The following is a 20,389-nucleotide window of genomic DNA, read 5'->3' as shown; positions in this document are numbered from 1 at the left end:
ATGGAAGGCCTACCCACGGAATCCCCTTGTTGAGAGTTAACAGGTGCCCATGGGCGCGCGTTGGCACTAATGGACGCACGCGGGTGCGTGTAGGTACGAACGGGCGCACGCAGGTGCGCGATGCTGCGAACGAGCGCACGCGGGTGCGCGATGGTACGAACGGGCGCACGCGGGTGCACGGGGGTGCACGGGGTCACGAACGGCTGCACGGTTTCACGCGGGCGCGCGCAGGCACGCCGTGCGACCGTTCTTGGCGCCCAAAGGGCTACTTAAGGAATCCATTTCAGTGCCTCTGTGCTGTCCAGTCTACAGCGTTCCGGTTACTCTGCCTCCTGCTTGTTCTTGTTCCTTGCTACCCGGCCTGTTCCTGACGACTCCTGCTTGCTGCCAGCCTTTGACCCTCGGACTGTTTGACCACGCTTCTGCCTTCTCCTGTGTACCGTTGCTGCCCGCCTGTTACCGACCCAGCTTGTACCTTGACCTCGCTTCTTCTGCGAGCTGTTCCAGTCTGACCACCTGAGCCTGCTGTTGTCTGCTGCCTGCCTGCCAGCTGTGTCAGTCCAACCACCTGTGCCTGCTGCTGTCTGCTGCCTGCCTGCCAGCTGTTCCAGTGTGACCATCTGTACCCGCTGCCAGCTGCTGCCTGCCTACCAGCTGTTCCAGACTGACCACCCGTGTCTGCCGTTGTCTGCTGTCAGCTCCAGGGCCAGTTCTACTCTTCACCAGCTCGGCACTTGTGCCCTCTGAACTCTAGAATCCCTGTCCCCACTTCCAGGGAATCTCGAGCCAGAGGCTTATGAGAGGCCGCTCCCTGCATTCCGGGCTCCCTCCACCAGGTACGTGACACTCCCCTCCGCTTATTGAGCCCTACCCAGTGGGGCGGGAGTGATGGGGGGGCCAGGGCCGTTTTTAAGGCAGGGCAAAGGGGGCAGCTGCCCTGGGCCCTTTCATTGTTGTGGGGCCCAAAGCAGCTGCCTCACACTTGCCAAATATCCTGGTTTAAATTCCCTTGTCCCTTGAGGTTTTCGTCCCGTGCTGTGTCCCGATATCTCAGTGTGAAGTGCTGCTAGTGATGCTGCCCAGCTCTTCCCTATTGTGGTGTACAGATGATTTACATGTAAATTACCGGAATTCATATGTAAGTAGCATTGACATTTATATGTAAGTATTGGTGGCCGGCAGCATTGATATGTATATCATGCCCCCCTGAGGTCTTATCCACAGTAATCTCTAGCAACCAATCAACAAGCAGAAATCATGTGCTGTAACCTCTAGCAACTAATCAGTGAGCGGTAATGTGTGCTGTACCTTTGGCGACCAGTCAGTGAGCGGTAATGATACACTGTAACCTCTGGAAACCAATTGCAATAGCTGCCTGATCTGATTTTGTAAACTGAATTTGAGTCTAGTTGCTATTTATTGTATGTCTCAGAGCAGGTGGAGAGCGAAACTGCATGGGGGGGAGGGGCCCCAAGAAAATTTTTGCCCAGGGTCCAATCAATATTAAAGACGGCCCTGGGGGGGGCTGATGTCGGATCACTCTTTTGAAACCTGTGGCCTCAGAGTTGGATGTTGCGGAGGGAACCCGGCATTGACAGCTTCTGAGGCCTGGGCAGACGATATATAGTAAGGTGGGAATGTTGTAAATATTTTGTGTATGCTGTCCCCTTGCATGTGTTTGTTGATCAGGAGAGCCCCCTCTTCTTTCCCTTTACACCCTGCTGCATGTTGTTGCATAAGTTGTATTTGTTGTATTCGCCCTCCTTGGGCATTGATAAAAAAAATGTATATTTGAAAAAAAAAAAAAAAGCAAACTGCGTAAGTGTGAATGGAGTTTAATATTCATTGGAAAATAGGAATAGAGTCGGGTATTGCCCCGTACACGCGGTCGGATTTTCCGATGGTCAGAAAATCCGACCGTGTGTGGGCTCCGGCGGATTTTCCGACGCACAAAGTTTGACAGAAAGGGATCTAAAATTTTCCGACAACAAAATCCGATCGCGTAAATTCCGATCGTGTGTAGACAATTCCCGACAGACAAAGTGCCACACATGCTCAGAATAAATTACGAGATGAAAGCTATTGGCTACTGGCCCCATTTATAGTCCCGACATACGTGTTTGACATCACCGCGATCTGAGCGATCTGATTTTCCGACAACTTTGTGCGACTGTGTGTATGCAAGACAATTTTCGGCCAAAATCCGTTGGAAAAAAAAAATCAGACGGATTGGTCCCACCCCCTACCCACCTCCGAGCACCGTCCCTTGGTCCCATCCCTTACCCACCTCCAAGTACTGCCCCAAGTATCATTTTGTGGTGCTAAATAATTTGTATGGAATTTTCTCTTATCTAATAACAAGAAAAGCAGTAAAATAGATCTCCTGGAGCCAGCAACAATACATTCCCCCAGTAACAATAGAACCCACCCCAGCAACAATAGAACATTTCACACAACAATAGACTCTCCCCAGCAACAACAGACCTCACCAAAGCAACAATAGATCCCTCACACAACAATAGACTCCCCTAGCAACAATGGACCCACCCCAGCAACAATAGACCTCACCACAACAATAGATCCCTCATACAACAATAGACAGCCCCAGCAACAATAGACCCCCCCCCCCCCACCCCCACACACACACACACACACACAGCAACAATGGAGCACTCACAAAAAAATATCACCCCCAGCAACATTAGACCCCCCAGCAGCCAGCATCAATAGACCCATCAGCATACAGCAACAATAGACCTCTCCCTCAATAGTAGATTCCTACCAGCAACACAAGACCCCCCCCCCCCCCTCGCAGCAAAAATAGATTCCCCACTAGCAACAATGGACCCTCACACAAAACAGATCCCCACCAGTGACAATAGATCCCCCAGCAGCCAGCATCAATAGACCCTCCAGCACACCCCACACATACATTTAGTGCTGAAAAATCCCTGTGCAAGATCTGTTAGGTCTGTTGGCGACCCCCCCCCCTGGTTTTTGCTGTGTGAGTGGAAGGGTGGTGCCTTCCCCACTTGCAACAGTTTTTTCTCTCTCCCTGTTTTTTCTTTTCCTTTCAAAATGTGGTGTCATTGTACTATATGTGGTGTCCTGGTTGTAAACCTTGATCTTTAATCAGCACAACTTGTTGGTCTGTGAACTGATTACAAAAAACAAAAAAAAAAGTTTTCTTTGTTTCACTGCTGTTATGCAATATGTAATATTCATTGTTACGACTCAATAAAACCTTTTCTGATTTAAAAAAATATGTATATTGATTGGAACTGGGGAAACGTTTTCTTATCTCCCCTCTCCCTGCAGAACATCACACCCGTCTCCCCTGTCACCCTGCAGAACATCACACCCGTCTCTCCTCCCCCTGCAGAACATCACACCCGTCTCTCCTCTCCCTGCAGAATATCACACCCGTCTCCCTGCATCTCCCTGCAGAACATTACACTTTTTTCCCTCTCCCTGGAGAACATTACACTTTTTTCCCTCTCCCTGGAGAACATTACACTTTTTTCCCCTCTCCCTGCAGATCATTACACTTTTTTCCCTCTCCCTGCAGAACATCACACCCGTCTCCCTGCAGAACATTACACTTTTTTCCCTCTCCCTGCAGAACATTACACCTCTTTCCCCAGCAGAACATCACACTTGTCTCTCCTCTCCCTGCAGAACATAACATCTTTCTCCCTTCACCCAGCAGAATATTACACCTGTCTCTCTGCCTGCAGAACATCACACCTGTCTCTCCTCTCCCTGCAGAACACCCTCCCTGCCTCCCCTTTCTTCCTGTACATATTACCCCCTCATGTACATATTAGCCCCCCTCCTTGTAAATATTACCTCCTCCATGTGCATATTACCCCCCTTTGTACATAGTATACCCTCCCTGTACACAATACTTCTTCTTGCCCACATCCCCCCCATGTATTGCATCCTCCATGTACACATTGGCCCCCATCCCCCTACACATTGCCTCCTTGCACTTGTCCACATATGGCTGAGATGTTGCAGTAATTACTGCTCAGCCTGGAAGGGGTTAAAGCTGATGCAGTCGCTGACTCACATTCTCTCCTCACATTCATGAGAATTATAATCAGCCGACCTGTCAGTTCCCCGGAATACACAGACAGCAAGGACGGCAGAGCTGAGAAAAGTCACTGAAGCCTGAAGAGTACTGAAGACAGTGAAGAGTACTGCAGGCTTCCCAGAGAGAGGTCTGATTGTTACCTGTAGGTGCTGGAGAACTGGGAGGAGCCGGGAGGAGGAAGAGCTGCTCCGCACCGCCATAGCGAGCGACCCGCTGCTCTCCACACAGCAGTGAGACGAAACCTGGAAGTGACCCGGCAGTGGCTGCTCTGTCCCCGCCAATGAAAAATCGGAAAGGAGGCCACGTACCAATCAGTGAGGAGTGGGAGTGTTTGCGGGTGCACTGCTTGCGCCCCGAACCCTCCCTTAACACGGGCAAATGAGCTTCCCAGCTTGCAATCAGCTGATTAAGCTGGGAAGCTTCCCATGCGTCCGGTGTTCTGGCAGATAGTGTCCTGCCATCATATAGTGTCCGCGCATGTGCAGTACGGAGCAGACGAAGCTTCGGAAAATCTTCGAAGATGAACAGCGCCTGCCTGAGTGTAGATGTTAGCCCCCTCCATCCAAGCGGACACTGAGTTGTGAAAATTATAGGGCTCCTCGTGGGCAAGCTTCGCTCGCAACGCTTCGGGCTCTGCTCTTTTTATTCTAACTCTATGTCCACTTGGATGGTGGGAATAGAACCTGGACTCACAGCGCAGGCGCCGTTCATCCTCGGCTATTTTCGGAGTCTGTGTGTGCTGTGTACTGCGCATGCGCAGTACACAGCGGGCGCTATCCGATGGGGGACCATATTTGATAGGACATCGGCTCCCGGACACTCGGTGTCCGCTCTATAGCCGAAAGACGGCTGCAGTGCGGACGGCAATTGCCGGGAGGCCATCCCTGGACATCCTCCTGTTTACTTCCGCAATGCGCGCTCCCGGGAGCACGCATCGGGGCAGTTCTGTGCTGGCCGTGTACGTCATAGATCGCTGTAAATGGCCAATCACAGTGGCCGTTTACAGCGCGATCGACGTGCCCAATGAGAGATGATCTCATATGTAAACATATGAGATCATCTGTCAGCACCGCTATCAGTGCCACATATAATGCCATCTGTGATCAGTGCCACATCACTGCCACGTGTCATCAGTGCCACCTGTCATCTTTCATCAGTGCCATATCGCTGTCACGTGTCATCAGTGCCACATATCAGTGCCATCTGTCATCAGTGCCACCTGTCAGTGTCACGTGCCATCTGTTATCAGTGTCACCAATGCCACGTATCAGTGCCATCTGTCATCAGTTTCACGTGTTAGTGCCATCTGTCATCAGTGCCACGTGTCATCAGTGCCACACATTAGTGCCATCTTTCATCAGTGCCACGTATTAGTGCCATCTGTCAGTGCCACGTATTAGTGCCATGTGTCATCAGTGCCACATATTAGTGCCATCTGTCATTAGTGCCATCTGTCAGTGCCACGTATTAGTGCCACGTGTCATCAGTGCCACATATTAGTGCCATCTGTCATCAGTGCCACGTATTAGTGGTATCTGTCATCAGTGCCACGTGTCATCAGTGCCACATATTAGTGCCATCTGTCATCAGTGTCACGTGTCATCAGTGCCACATATTAGTGCCATCTGTCATCAGTGCCACGTGTCATCAGTGCCATATCAGTGCCACGTATCAGTGCCATCTGTCATCAGTGCCACGTCAGTGTCATTGTCCTGATGCTCCAGGGCCTTCAAAAGTGTAATAAGTAATCAACAAGTTAGATGTGTAATTTATGCTCCTACAACACATGATGGTGCTCCCTGCATGTTGGGCCTCTCTATGTGGCCAGGCTGTGGAAAAGTCCTACACATGTGGTATCATAATACTCAGGAGGAGTAGCAGAATTTATTTTGGGGCATTATTTGTGGTATACACATGCCATGTGAGAGAAATAACCTATTACAATGACAATTTTATGGGAAAAAAAATCTTCATTTTGCAAAGAATTGTGGGAAAAAAATTACAACACCAACAACCTCATCCATGCCTCTTACTAAATACCTTGGAATGTCTACTTTCAAAAAAGGGGTCATTTGGGGGGTATTTGTACTTTCCTGGCTTGTTCGGGTCACAAGAAATTAGATAGGCCACCAGTACATTAGGTGTGATCAATTTTGTATTATTCGCACCACAGCTTGTAGACTCTCTAACTTTCACAAAGACCAAATAATATCCACTAATTTGGGCTTTTTTTACCAAAGATATGTAGCAGTATAAATTGTGGCCAAAATTCATGAAAAAAAAATAATTTGCAAAATTTTATCACAGAAACAAAGAAAAATTAGTTTTTTTTCCAAATTTTTGGTATTTTTTCATTTTCTAGCGCAAAAAAAAAAAAAAAAACAGAGGTGATCAAGTACCACCAAAAGAAAGCTCTATTTGTGGGAAAAAAAGGACAAAAAATTCATTTGAGTACAGTTTTACATGACTGAGTAATTGTCATTCAAAGAGTGAGAGCACCGAAAGCTGAAAATTAGTCTGGTCACGAGGGGGGTTTAAGTGCTCAGTTGTCAAGTGGTTAAAGGGCCTTTTTGTTTTGTTTATTTATTTCCTACGAAATCCTTGTTATCATCTCAGCTGGCCGGGCAAAGATGACCTCAGTTACTGAAATTGTACAGTGAGCTTCTGTGCTGGCAAGCAGAAGGGACACTCTCATACTTCCACTAAGCTGTGTGAAAGTTCATATTGCTCCACCCACTGAGTCAGAGCCCAGGATCCTAGTTTTTATCATTTGCTGACAGTATCTGTAAAGTCACACATTTATGTTAAGTTAAGTTCCAGCCTTAAAAAGTTATATCATTTCTTTACACAACTCATGCTTCCGCAATAGTCCTGGTCAGGAAGGATTTAACCCCTTAATGACCTGGTCATTTTTTTTTGCGATACGGCACTGCCTCGCTTTAACTGACAATTGTCCGGTCGTGTGACGCTGTACCCAAATAAAATTGATGTCCTTTTTTTCGCGGGAGTCACTTTGGGTGGGGGGGTGTGAAGCTCAGCTTACCTTGGAGAGCTGTGGAAACTCTGTGTCCAGCTCCCCTGGCCTCTCTTATGTGTAAATCACCCTGTGTCCATTAGGGGCACAGGGTGCCTGAGAACCCCACTATGATCTCTGCTATTTAGACACACTGTACAGCCATGCTGGAATGTTGTATATATTGTGTGTTGTTTCATGCTGTTGTGGACTCTTTTCTGGGATCGTTTGGGGTGTGGTTGTATTCCAATGTTCTATTGTGTCTGTCTGCCTTGGATATTATGGGATGTGTATATAGATTAGCTGTGAAATTGGTGAGGGTGGATTCCTCCAATAGCTCTCCTTGATAAGACTGTTTACTCAGTAGTGTATTTAGGTTTTGTGCTGTACTAGGCCTGACTAAACTCGTTCACCCTCTAATTTAAATATGACACACTCCTTTCTGTCAAGGTCACACCCCTTGCTGTTTAAGACCTGCACTGAAATTTTCGAGTGGGGACACTAGTTCTGAGGGGGGGGAGGGCAATGGATTCCCTTAATTTGCATAGATTTCCTCTCACTTCCTGTTTGGCTATGGGGCAGGAAGTGAAGGGAAATCTCTGCAAAAGGACAGGGATGCTAAAAAATAAACTGACGGGGCTATAACCCTCCCTTATTCTATCCAAAATGAAAAAAAAAAAGTGTTGCCTATAGTTCTACTTTAAGCACAAATTTCTGATCATTTTATGGAAAGGACTAAGAAGATATAACCATGCCAATGGTTCAGCAGAAAACATAGCACAGTGAGGAAGGTTTGTGGTCCAGGATGAGAGGACAGTCAAAATTAGAAGTGGCGCCACCCCCCCTCAGTTCCCGGTAGGGTTGCCACCCTTTCTTCAAGCCAAACCCGAACACTTTGGCAGCACAGGGCAATTTTTTATTTTATTTTTTTCTGTAAACACTATAAGATTATAAAAGACCTGGTATACATTTGGATGCCCCAAGGAGAGTAGTAATGTATCGCACAGAGCGCGCCTTGGCACACAGTGGGTGTGGCCAAATTTCTCTTGCTGACATTATCACCCCACCCTTCAGTTAAACCTGCCCCCAAACAGCTGCCCGCAGCTCCCGAACGGCAGCAGATTTGTGTATGACTATCTTGGTTACTTGGGGAGCCACAGCTTGGTCTGAATAATGTGTCCGGGTTTCAGGTGGACTGAAACCTGGACACATGATTCAAAACCCGAACTGTCCAGGTGAATCCTGGACAGGTGGCAACCCTAGTTCCCGGCCGCCCACCCGCATACAGCAAAGCAGTGTGGCTGCTTTATGGGGGCGCTAGACTAATTTGCCACTCAGCCCAGTCCGTCCCATAAGACTGGCAATACACTAACAGTGTAGTGCAAGCTGGCGGGGACTCTTTCTGTGCTGCCCCTCCTGCAAAGTGCTGCCCTAGACCTGGGCCTTGTTGGCCTAGGCCAGGATACAGCGTTGTGTTTACTGATGAGAAATTTGAATACACCTGACCTGTGTGTCTATTGTGATTGGACCCCGCCCTGAATCCAAGGGTGGGGGGAGTGTCTTGGAGTTATATATCTGTGGTATCGTGCTGGAATAAAGGAGTTTGATGTTGTTGATCACCCTACACTGAGTTACGGCTGGTGACTGGGTGGGCTAAAGGGTCTTGGATAGTGCTGGTTCTGGACACAAGAAGCATTTACGGCGGACATACTCCTGTTGAGGACAAAGGTTCGTCACACCCACAAATAGAGCTTTCTTTTGGTGGTATTTGATCACCTCTGTGGTTTTTATTTTTTGCGCTAAAACAAAAGAGTGACAATTTTGAAAAAAACACAATATTTTGTACTTTTTGCTATAATAAATATCCCAAAAAATAAATAAAAAAAAAGACAGATTTCTTCATCAGTTTGGGCCAATATGTTTACACACCCAGATGCCCGTTCTCATTCTGTCAGGAGTGAACGAGGGGGCCCCATTGGGCACACGCATCGGGTCCGGGATACACTGCGGGCACGTGCGCACCTGCTATAACGTCTTAAAGAACTGACGTACAGCTACAACGATTTGTGCAGCAGTGCCACCTGATGCAGTATAACTGCAGCGGCTGGTCGGCTAGCAGTTAAGATCTCTTTCACACTGAGGCAGTTTTCAGGTGTTTTAGCTCTAGAAATAGCGCCTGTAAAGCGCCTGAAAACTGCCGCCCGAGTGTGAAAGCCGGAGTGCTTGGTGGACATTAGAAAAAGTCCTTCAAGCTGCATCTTTGGGGTGGCTTGGGGGCGCTGTATTTAGCACTCCCAAAACACCCCCGCCCATTGAAAAAAGTGGGCAGCACTTCCAAAGCGCCTCAAAAGTGTTTCGGAAGCGCTGCAACACAGGCATTTTTAACCCCTTCTTTGGGGTTAAAAGCACCCCGCTAGCAGCCAAAAAGCGCTGTTTAACCACTTCCTGACCAGCGCACGATGATGTACGTCAACAGAATGGCACGGGCAGGCATATTGGCATACATGTACGTCCAATCTTCAATGCCGCCCTGCCATCGGGAGCGCGCCGCCGGCGGCGCACTCCCGCGCTGGTCGGGACCCCCGTGAGTCCGGTCGCGGGACCCGCGGACTCGATCGCCGCGGGCATCCCCGCGATCGTCTCACGGGACGGCTGAATGGAGGAAATGCCGTGTAAACAGTATTTCTCCATTCTGCCTAGCAACTAGTGACGCTGATCTCTGCTCCATGTGATTGGAGCAGAGATCAGTGTTCATTAAATGAAAGCCCCACCCCCCCACAGTTAGTAACACACCCCTAGGAACACTTAACCCCTACACTGCCACCCCCTGGTTAACCCCTTCACTGCCAGTGTCATTTACACAGGAATCACTGCATTTATATAGCAGTGATTACTGTATAAATGACAATGGTCCCAAAAATGTGTCAAAAATGTCCGATGGGTCCCCCACAATGTCGCAGTCGCAATAAAAATCGCTGATCACCGCCATTGCTAGTAAAAAAAAAAAGAATAAAAAATTATTAATAAAAATGCTATAAAAATATCCCTATTTTGTAAACGCTATAACTTTTGCGCAAACCAATCAATAATCGCTTATTGCGATTTTTTTTTTTTACCAAAAATATGTAGAAGAATACATATCGGCCTAAACTGAGGGAAAAAATTTTTTTTTATATATTTTTGGGGGATATTTATTATAACAAAAAGTAAAAAATAATGCGTTTTTTTCAAAATTGTCGCTCTATTTTTCTTTATATCGCAAAAAATCGCAGGGGTGATCAAATACCACCAAAAGAAAGCTCTATTTGTGGGAAAAAAAGGACGTCAATTTTGTTTGGGAGCCACGTCGCACGACCGCGCAATTGTCAGTTAAAGCGACGCAGTGCCGAATCGCAAAAAGTGGTCTGGTCTTTGACCAGCAAAATGGTCCGGTCTGAAAGTGGTTAAACAGTGCAGCGCTTTACCACTATTGCACGGGCGGCACCAGTGTGAAAGGGGTCTAAGACTCATTTATTTATGTATTTATTATTTATGTTGTTTTTTTATTTTTACTTTTTTGGATTCTTCGTCTTAATATTTGTATAACCGCTTGCCCTCCAGGCCTTTTTCTGACACTTTTGTTTATATGTAACAATCAGAATTTTTTGCTAGAAAATTACTTAGAACCCCCAAACATTATTTATTTTAAAAGCAGAGGCCCTAAATAATAAAATTGGCGAGTTTTGCAATTTTTTATCACACGGTAATTGTGCAGCGGTTTTTCAAACACAATTTTTTGGGGGAAAAAATACACTTTTTTGAATTTCAAGCACCTCAGCCCCGGAAGGATTTGGCCCCTTGACCAGGCCATTTAAAAAAAAATAAATCGCAATAAGCGTATATTGATTGGTTTGCACAAAAGCTATAACATCTACAAAATAGGGGATGTCTTTATGTCATTTTTATAATTTTTTTTTTTTTTACTAGTAATGGCGGCGAGCTGCGAGGGTTTTTTTTTTCGGAACAGCGACATTACGGTGTACAGATCGGACACTTTTTGACACTTTTTTGGGACCATTGACATTTATACAGTGATCAGAGCTAAAAATAGCCACTGAATACTGTGTAAATGTCACTGGCAGGGAAGGGGTTAACACTATGGGGCGATCAAGGAGTTAACTGTGTTTTTAACTCTCCCTTTGGGGTTAAAAGCACCCCGCTAGCAGCCAAAAAGCAGTAAAGCGCTGCTAAAACGAGCGGTGTTTTATCACTATTGCACAGGCGGCACCAGTGTGAAAGGGATCTAATGCCGCTTACACACGACCGGTTTTTCTGTCAGAATAAACTCTGATGGTTTTTCCAACGGAGTTCCGCTGAAACTGTCTTGCCTACACGCAATCACACCAAAGTCCGACCGTCTAGAACGCGGTGACGTACAACACGTACGACGAGACTAGAAAAAGGAAGTTCGATAGCCAGAATCCAATAGCTGCCGCCTCGTACTTGCTTCAGAGCATGCGTCGTTTTTGGTCCGTCGGAACAGCATACAGACGAACGGTTTTCCCGACAGGAATTGGTTTTGTCGGAAGTATTTAAAACATGTTCTATTTCTAGGTCCGTCAGAATTTTTGAAAAAAAAAAAAAAAAAGTCAGATGAGGCACACGCACGGTCAGAATATACAATGAAAAGATTACGTCTGACTTTTTCTGCCGGAAAGTACGACCGTGTGTACACAGCATTAGACTTATTTATTTATGTATGTTTATTTTATATATTTATTATTTATGTTGTTTTTTTATTTTTTTATTTGTGGGTTTTCCGTCTTATTCTTTGTATAACCACTGGACCTCCAGGCCTTTTTCTGACACTTTTGTTTACATGTAACAATCAGCAATCATTACAAAATAATCTCTTGTAAAATGCAGTAACAATCACAGACAAACATGTTTTGTTTTTACCAAGAAGATTCCCCACCCAGTAATTTTGTGGACTTTTTCTAACAGTATTATAAAAAAAAAAAAAATGGTTCTTGTGTCATCCTTTGTTTACAATCGCAGGATTCTTGGGGAATCCCTGGATTTTTTTTATGCTTAACCACTTCGGTACCGCGCTATTGCCAAATGACAGCATTAGCGCGGACCTACATTTCCGGGACTACGTCTATTGACGTCGTCCCGTGTACGAGCGGCCTGCGCGCCCCCTGAGGGGCGCGCGGCACGCTCTGTGATCGGCGAGTCCATGAGACTCGCCTGATCACCGATCCGTGCAAGGGGTCGATCCCGACCCCTTATCACGTGATCAGCTGTCAGCCAATGACAGCTGATCATGTGATAGAACGGAGCCGGTAATCGGCTATTATTCCTCCTCGCGCTGACAGCGCGAGGAGAAAAAAAAAAAGCCGATCACCGGCGGCCGTGTTTGGGACATCAGTCCCGATCACGGCCAGTAATGTAAGTGCTCACCTGCCCCCTGCCAGTGCCCACCTGCCCCCTGCAGTGCCAATTTAATAAAAGTTAGTGCCCCCCGTCAGTGCCACCCAGCAGTGCCACCCAGCAGTGCCCACAGTGCCACCCAGCAGTGCCCACAGTGCCACCCAGCAGTGCCACCCAGCAGTGCCACCCACAGTGCCCACAATCTGCCTCAAAGGTGCTGCACCCCAGTGCCGCCCATCAGTGCCCAGCAGTGCCGCCCATCAGTGCCCAGCAGTGCCACCTATCAGAGCCACCTATCAGTGCCACCTATCAGTGCCCATCAGTCCCATCTATCAGTGGTACCCATCCGTGCCACCCATCCGTGCCACCCATCCGTGCCATCTTATCTGTGCCCATCTTATCTGTGCCCATCGGTGCCGCCTTATCTGTGCCTATTAGTGCCGCCTTAACTATGCCTATCAGTGCCCACCAGTGCAGCCTATCAGTGCCCACCAATGCAGCCCATCAGTGCCCACCAATGCAGCCTATCAGTGCCGCCTAATCAGCGCACTTCAATGAAGGAGAAAAATGACCCGATTGCAAAATTTTAGAACAAACTATTAAAACATGATTTTTTTTTTTTTGCATCTTTTTTTGTTTGTTTAGCAAAAAATAAAACTCTGAGCTGTAACTAAATACCACCAAAAGAAAGCTCTATTTGTGGGAAAAAAATGATAAAAATTTCATTTGGGTACAGTGTTGTATGCCCGCGCAATTGTCATTCAAAGTGCATCAGCGCTGAAAGCTGAAAATTGGTCTGGGACTGAGGGGGGTTTAAGTGCCCAGTAAGCAAGTGGTTAATACAATCTGCTGCCTGTAAATAACACATAAGAAATTCATTGCTTTCCTCTAAATAATGAGTTATTAAATAATTATTACGGTACTTAAAGCGGAGGTCCACCCTAAAGTGGACCTTCCGCTCATCGGAACCCTCCCCCCCTCCGGCGCCACATTTGGCACCTTTCAGGGGGGAGGGGGGTGCAGATACCTGTACAGTACAGGTATCTGCACCCACTTCCGGGATAGCTCTCTGCGGAAAGGGGCGTAGATTACCTTTCCGCAAGTGCCCCGCTGCCTGCTGGGAAACACACAGATCCCAGAGGCAGCGGGGACCGTCCTTATTGCGCAGCGCGATTCGCGCATGCACAGTAGGCAACCGGGAAATGAAGCCGAAAGGCTCCATTTCCTGATTCCCATACCCAAGATGGCGGCGGCAGCACCCGAGAGACGATCTACAGATCGGCTTCGGGTGCCGACATCGCGGGCGCGCTGGACAGGTAAGTGTCACTATTTTAAAAGTCAGCAGCTGCAGTATTTGTAGCTGCTGGCTTTTAAAAAAAAAAAAAACGCGGAGTCCCGGCGGACTCCCGCAAAAGAACATTTTAGAGGAAGTGCTGTGATTTTTATGCAGGGCGCTAAATCACTTACATTTTTCTTTAGGAGACCTTTATTATCCCTTCGATGATACATTATGGTGCATTCCATGAAAAAAAAAAAAAAAAACTGTTTGTGCAAACAATAATAGATAATAATAATAACAATATAAGGTGATATTAACCCCTTCATCAAAAAACCCCTAATATCTAAAGACAGTTTTGCAAATTTGACATGCGTTAGTTAAGCTGTACATATCAACACAACCAGGAGCGGCCAGTCCATTAGGGGCGCCACCCTCCTCGTTTGTATGCAGGGATGCATGCAGGGCGCCAGACCCGTTTTATGAGATTTGTTTTTTTCAAGCCACATGATTAGAGCCTAAAGCTCTAATTTGCTTCAAAAGGGTTGGGCTGATGGAGCAGTGAGTGCAGGGGGACCATGTAGGAGTGAGTGTGGGGTGACCGTGCCGTGGAGGGGGGAGTGCAGGGGAAACGTGCCATGGAGGTGTGAGTGTGGGGGGACTATGCCGTATAGAGATGAGTGCGGGGGGAACGTGCCATGGAGGGGTGAGTGCGGGGGAGAACGGGCCATGGAGGTGTGAGTGCAGGGCAAACGTGCCATGGAGGCGTGAGTGTGGGGGGACTATGCCGTATAGAGATGAGTGCGGGGGGAACGTGCCATGGAGGCGTGAGTGTGGGGGGACTATGCCGTATAGAGATGAGTGCGGGGGGAACGTGCCATGGAGGCGTGAGTGTGGGGGGACTATGCCGTATAGAGATGAGTGCGGGGGGAACGTGCCATGGAGGGGTGAGTGCGGGGGAGAACGGGCCATGGAGGTGTGAGTGCAGGGCAAACGTGCCATGGAGGCGTGAGTGTGGGGGGACTATGCCGTATAGAGATGAGTGGGGGGGAACGTGCCATGGAGGCGTGAGTGTGGGGGGACTATGCCGTATAGAGATGAGTGCGGGGGGAACGTGCCATGGAGGCGTGAGTGTGGGGGGACTATGCTGTATAGAGATGAGTGCGGGGGGAACGTGCCATGGAGGCGTGAGTGTGGGGGGACTATGCCGTATAGAGATGAGTGCGGGGGAATGTGCCGTGGAGGGGTGAGTGCGGGGGGGGGGGACGTGCCATGGATGGGTGAGTGCGGGGGGGACGTGCCATGGATGGGTGAGTGTGAGGGGACAATGCCGTATAGAGATGAGTGTGGGGGGAATGTGCCATTGAGGGGTGAGTGGGGGGGGGACATGCCATGGAGGGGTGAGTGTGGGGGGGACGTGCCATGAATGGATGAGTGTGGGGGGACTATGCCGTATAGAGATGAGTGCGGGGGGAATGTGCCGTGGAGGGGTGAGTGCGGGGGGGACGTGCCATGGAAGGGTGAGTGCGGGGGGACGTGCCATGGAGGGGTGAGTGTGGGAGGACTATGGCGTATAGAGGGGAGTGCGGGTAAACGTGCCATGGAGGGGTGCGTGCGTGGGGGGCCGTGCCATGGAGGGGTGCGTGCGTGGGGGGCTGTGCCATGGAGGGGTGAGTGCGCGGGGGAATGTGCCATGGAGGGGTGAGTGTGGGGGGACTATGCCAAATAGAGGGGAGTGCCGGGGAAACGTGCCATGGAGGGGTGCGTGCGTGGGGGGCTGTGCCATGGAGGGGTGAGTGCAGGGGGGGCCATGCCATGGAGGGGTGAGTGTGGGGGGACTATGCCATATAGAGGGGAGTGCCAGGGAAACGTGCCATGGAGGGGTGAGTGTGCGGGGGGGAATGTGCCATGAAGGGGGGAATGCGGAGGGGAACGGGCCATGGAGGGATGAGTGCGGGGGGGGGGTGTGCCATGGAGGGGTGAGTGTGGGGGGACTATGCTGTATAGATGGGAGTGCGGGGGAAACGTGCCATGGAGATGTGAGTGTGGTGGGACTATGCCATATAGAGATGAGTGCGGGGGAAATGTGCCATGGAGGTGTGAGTGTGGTGGGACTATGCCATATAGAGATGAGTGCGGGGGGAACGTGCTGTGGAGGGGTGAGTGTGGGGGGGGCATGCCGTGGAGGGGTGAGTGCGCGGGGGGGCATGCCGTGGAGGGGTGAGTGCGTGGGGGGGATGTGCCATGTAGGGGTGAGTGCAGGGGGCGTGCCATGGAGACGTGAGTGTGGACCCCCCCCAGTGAAGTGACTATCCTTAAGGTGATATACAGAGATAAAACAATTCCTCCTACATATATTGTACCTGTTTATCTGCTGTCTTCTCTTCTCCACATACATTCAAAGTATAGAATTTTTACATCGTGTCTGAGCTTTCAGAAATCAGGGGGTGGAGAGCTGAAGTTACACTCTACAGAGCTCAGTAAAGAGAGCTCTGAGAGCTGATTGTCGGGAAGGGACACACCCCCCTACCTTCACACAGCAATAGAGCTGAGCTTCCTCCCATCACCTTTTTTCTCCTGGTATCAGGAAAACTTTTCAGAAGTCATTCATGCTGATAGCAGAGAAAAGAGGCAGCAGACATAAATGACACTCAGGGGTTGATTTACTAAAGGCAAACAGACTGCATTCTGCAAGTGCAGTTGCTCCAGAATTTAGTAAATGAGCAGAAGCTCTGCTGAATTCCATCATCCAATCACGTGCAAGCAAAAATTCTGTTTTTTTTCTTTTTTTTTTTTCCTAACACATGATTGGGTATTCTTTGCAAAGTGAAGCTTTACCTTATTTACTAAGTGATCAGTCTATTTGCCTTTAGTAAATAAACCCCTTAGTGGTCTTAACTGAGACAAGTACACACTATAGAGGGATATGCTTTGTTCATATTTCATGTTTGAGGTTTAAAACTGCCAAGGGAGTACATCATGACTGAGTATAAAAGCACCTTAGGTTTACCACATATATTTAAAAATTTTTTTTTTTCAGGTGCTTTCTCACTTCTGTTTTGGAAACGATACCAGCTCCACTTTTCTGGGAACCGCTGACATTTTTTTTTAGAGTATACGATCCTGCTGGGAAGGCAGCCAGGGAAAAGTGGCATATCAATTACCGATACTTACCGCAACTTTTTTGAAAAGTTTTTTTTTACAAATGAAATAAAACTTTTTTTTTTTTTTTCAATGTGAAACGTGTAAATATATGTTAAAGGTGTGAAAATTTTAATGAACAAAGCAAACAAAAAAGTTTTAATTATTAAAAGTTTATAAAATAGAAGTAAAAAAAAAAAAAAAAAAAATCAGCAGGAAAATAATCAAATGGAGAGGGGAAATAAGGCTAATTAGAGTAAATTAAAGCGTTTGTTAACCCTCTCCCCCCCAAAAAAATAAAATGGATCCTTGCTGACCGCTGTCGGCATATATACGTCGGCAGAAAGGCACAGCTGGGCAAAGTAATTTGAAGTTTCCTCCATGCACGCGCCTGCCACGAGCTCCGTGACCGTGCCCGCGGGGATACCCATGATCGCGTCACGGAGCTGAACGTGGAGATGCCAATGTAAACACCATCTCCCCGTTCTGCCTAATGACAGGACACTGATCGTCTGCTCCCTGTCATCGGGAGCAGCGATCGGTGTCCACGTCACACAGACACTCCCCCAGACAGTTAGAAACACTCCCCTAAGACACACTTAACCCCTCCCCGCCCCTTAGTGGTTAACCCCTTCACTGCCAGTGACATTTTTACTGTAATCAATGCAATTTTATAGCATTGATCGCTGTATTAATGCCAATGGTCCCAAAAATGTGTCAAAATTGTCCGATGTGTGCACCATAATGTCGCAGTCATGATAAAAATCGCTGATCGCCGCAATTACTAGTAAAAAAAAATAATAAAAATGCCATAAAACTATCCCCTATTTTGTAGACGCTATAACTTTTGCGCAAACCAATCAATAAACGCTTATTGCAATTTTTTTTACCAAAAATATGTACAAGAATACGTATCAGCCTAAACTGAGGAAAAAAAACTTTTTGCTATAATAAATATTAGGGATGCACCGAATGGGTTTTTTGGTGCCGAAACCGATACCGAAAATGAAAAATACACTAGGCCAAAAACCGAAACCGATACCGAAACAGCACCGATACCGAAAATGACTGTTTTTAAAAAATATTTTTATACAGGAGGTGGTCAAAGACTGGGGACATGGTACAGGAGGAGGTCAGAGACTGGGGACATGGTACAGGAGGTGGTCAGAGACTGGTGACATGGTACAGGAGATGGTCAGAGACTGGGGACATGGTACAGGAGATGGTCAGAGACTGGGGACATGGTACAGGAGATGGTCAGAGACTGGGGACATGGTACAGGAGATGGTCAGAGACTGGGGACATGGTACAGGAGATGGTCAGAGACTGGGGACATGGTACAGGAGGTGGTCAGAGACTGGCGACACGGTACAGGAGGTGGTCAGAGACTGGCGACACGGTACAGGAGGTGGTCAGAGACTGGCGACACGGTACAGCAGGTGGTCAGAGACTGGTGACATGGTACAGGAGATGGTCAGAGACTGGGGACATGGTACAGGAGATGGTCAGAGACTGGGGACATGGTACAGGAGATGGTCAGAGACTGGGGACATGGTACAGGAGATGGTTAGAGACTGGGGACACGGTACAGGAGGTGGTCAGAGACTGGCGACACGGTACAGGAGGTGGTCAGAGACTGGCGACACGGTACAGGAGGTGGTCAGAGACTGGCGACACGGTACAGGAGGTGGTCAGAGACTGGCGACACGGTACAGGAGGTGGTCAGAGACTGGCGACATGGTACAGGAGGTGGTCAGAGACTGGCGACATGGTACAGAGGTGGTCAGAGACTGGCGACATGGTATAGGAGATGGTCAGAGACTGGGGACATGGTATAGGAGATGGTCAGAGACAGACGACGTGGTACAGGAGATGGTCAGAGACTGGGGACATGGTATAGGAGATGGTCAGAGACAGACGACGTGGTACAGAAGATGGTCAGAGACAGAGGACGTGGTACAGGAGGCATCCCCCATTGCAGCCAGTGTCCCCCATTGCAGCCAGTGTCCCCCATTGCAGCCAGCGTGTGTCACATTTTGCAGCCAGCGTGTGTCCCATTTTGCAGCCAGCGTGTGTCCCATTTTGCAGCCAGCGTGTGTCATTTTGCAGCCTGTGCAGAGAAGAGAGCCGCCTCCGCCACCTATTTGATCACAGCGCCGGGAACATCACAGCTTTCATTTCAATAGCTGTGTGTTCCCGGCCGCGCGCCGTCACATGCAGCCCCTCCTCCTTGTCCGGGCACTTTGATAGACAGATCATCCGTCCAATCCTGCGGATGATCTGTCTGTCTAAGTGCCCGGACAAGGGGGAGGGGCTGCATGTGACGGCGCGCGGCCGGGAACACACAGCTATTGAAATGAAAGCTGTGATGTTCCCGGCGCTGTGAAAAAATAGGCGGCAGAGGCGGCTCTCCTGCGCTATACAACCCCCATGATGGGCGTCACCAGGGGCGGGGGGCGGAGCCCCGCCCCCACCCAGGCCACGCCCCATTTTCGGCTCCATTATCGGCCGTTTTTCTCTTTCGGCAAATTGCCGAAAAGGGCATTTTCGGCCGATATGTTTCGGCGGCCGAAATTTCGGTGCATCACTAATAAATATCCCCCAAAAATATATAAAAAAAAGTGCTCTGGTCAGGAAGGGGGTAAATCCTCCCTGGGCTGAACTGGTTAAAGCATGTTATATGACACTGTGCTTGTCATTTGGCCCCCTGTAACACCTAAAAAGCCTGGCTGATACTGCCAGTTTCTCCCTAACTCTCTTAAACTGACCACGGTGTATCATGGCTGCTGAGTCCAGACACCGTGGTCAGTTTATGTGCCTCTGTCATCAGCAGCCTGCTATCTGCTCTCCTCTCTCCTCTCTTCTGTATCCTACTCCCCCTCTCTGTCTGTGTATGAGCCACCCCTCCCCCCTCCTGCTTCTCTCATAACACTAACCTGTATACACCATCAGCACTGCCTCCTATTGCAGTGTCCCCCTCTGTGAATGATTTATAAATATAAATGCTGTAAGTACCTAATTTAAGATCTGAGATTGCGATCACATGACCATCCAGCTCTCTCCTCCCCTCCAGTCTGACATCAGTGGAGGAATCTCAGCCCCACCCACTGAATCTCTCAGAGGAGGAAAGCTGGCTGGTCATGTGATCGCAATCTCGGCAGTGAAATTTAGATATTTACAGCATTTATTTTTGTAAATCACACACAAAGGGGGATACTACAATAGGAGGCAGTGCTGATGGTGTATACAGTTTAAAGTGGCTTAACAACCACTTTAAGGGTTAATAAGGGGGGTAAACAGAGGAACAATTTAATAAAAACATTTTACTTGACAAGGTTGCTTTAAACTGACTTAATTTACAGACCAAAGTTCATTCACTTCTGTTCTGATCTGTAAATGAACAGAACAACACAATGTTTATTTTTTTCTCTCTTTCAGCGCTGAGTAATGT

This window comes from Lithobates pipiens, unplaced genomic scaffold, assembly GCF_037356315.1.
Source record: "Lithobates pipiens isolate NorthernLeopardFrog02 unplaced genomic scaffold, aLitPip1_a1.2 Scaffold_16, whole genome shotgun sequence".
Classification (NCBI taxonomy): Eukaryota; Metazoa; Chordata; class Amphibia; order Anura; family Ranidae; genus Lithobates; species Lithobates pipiens.
Note: the sequence above shows the minus strand (reverse complement) of the source record.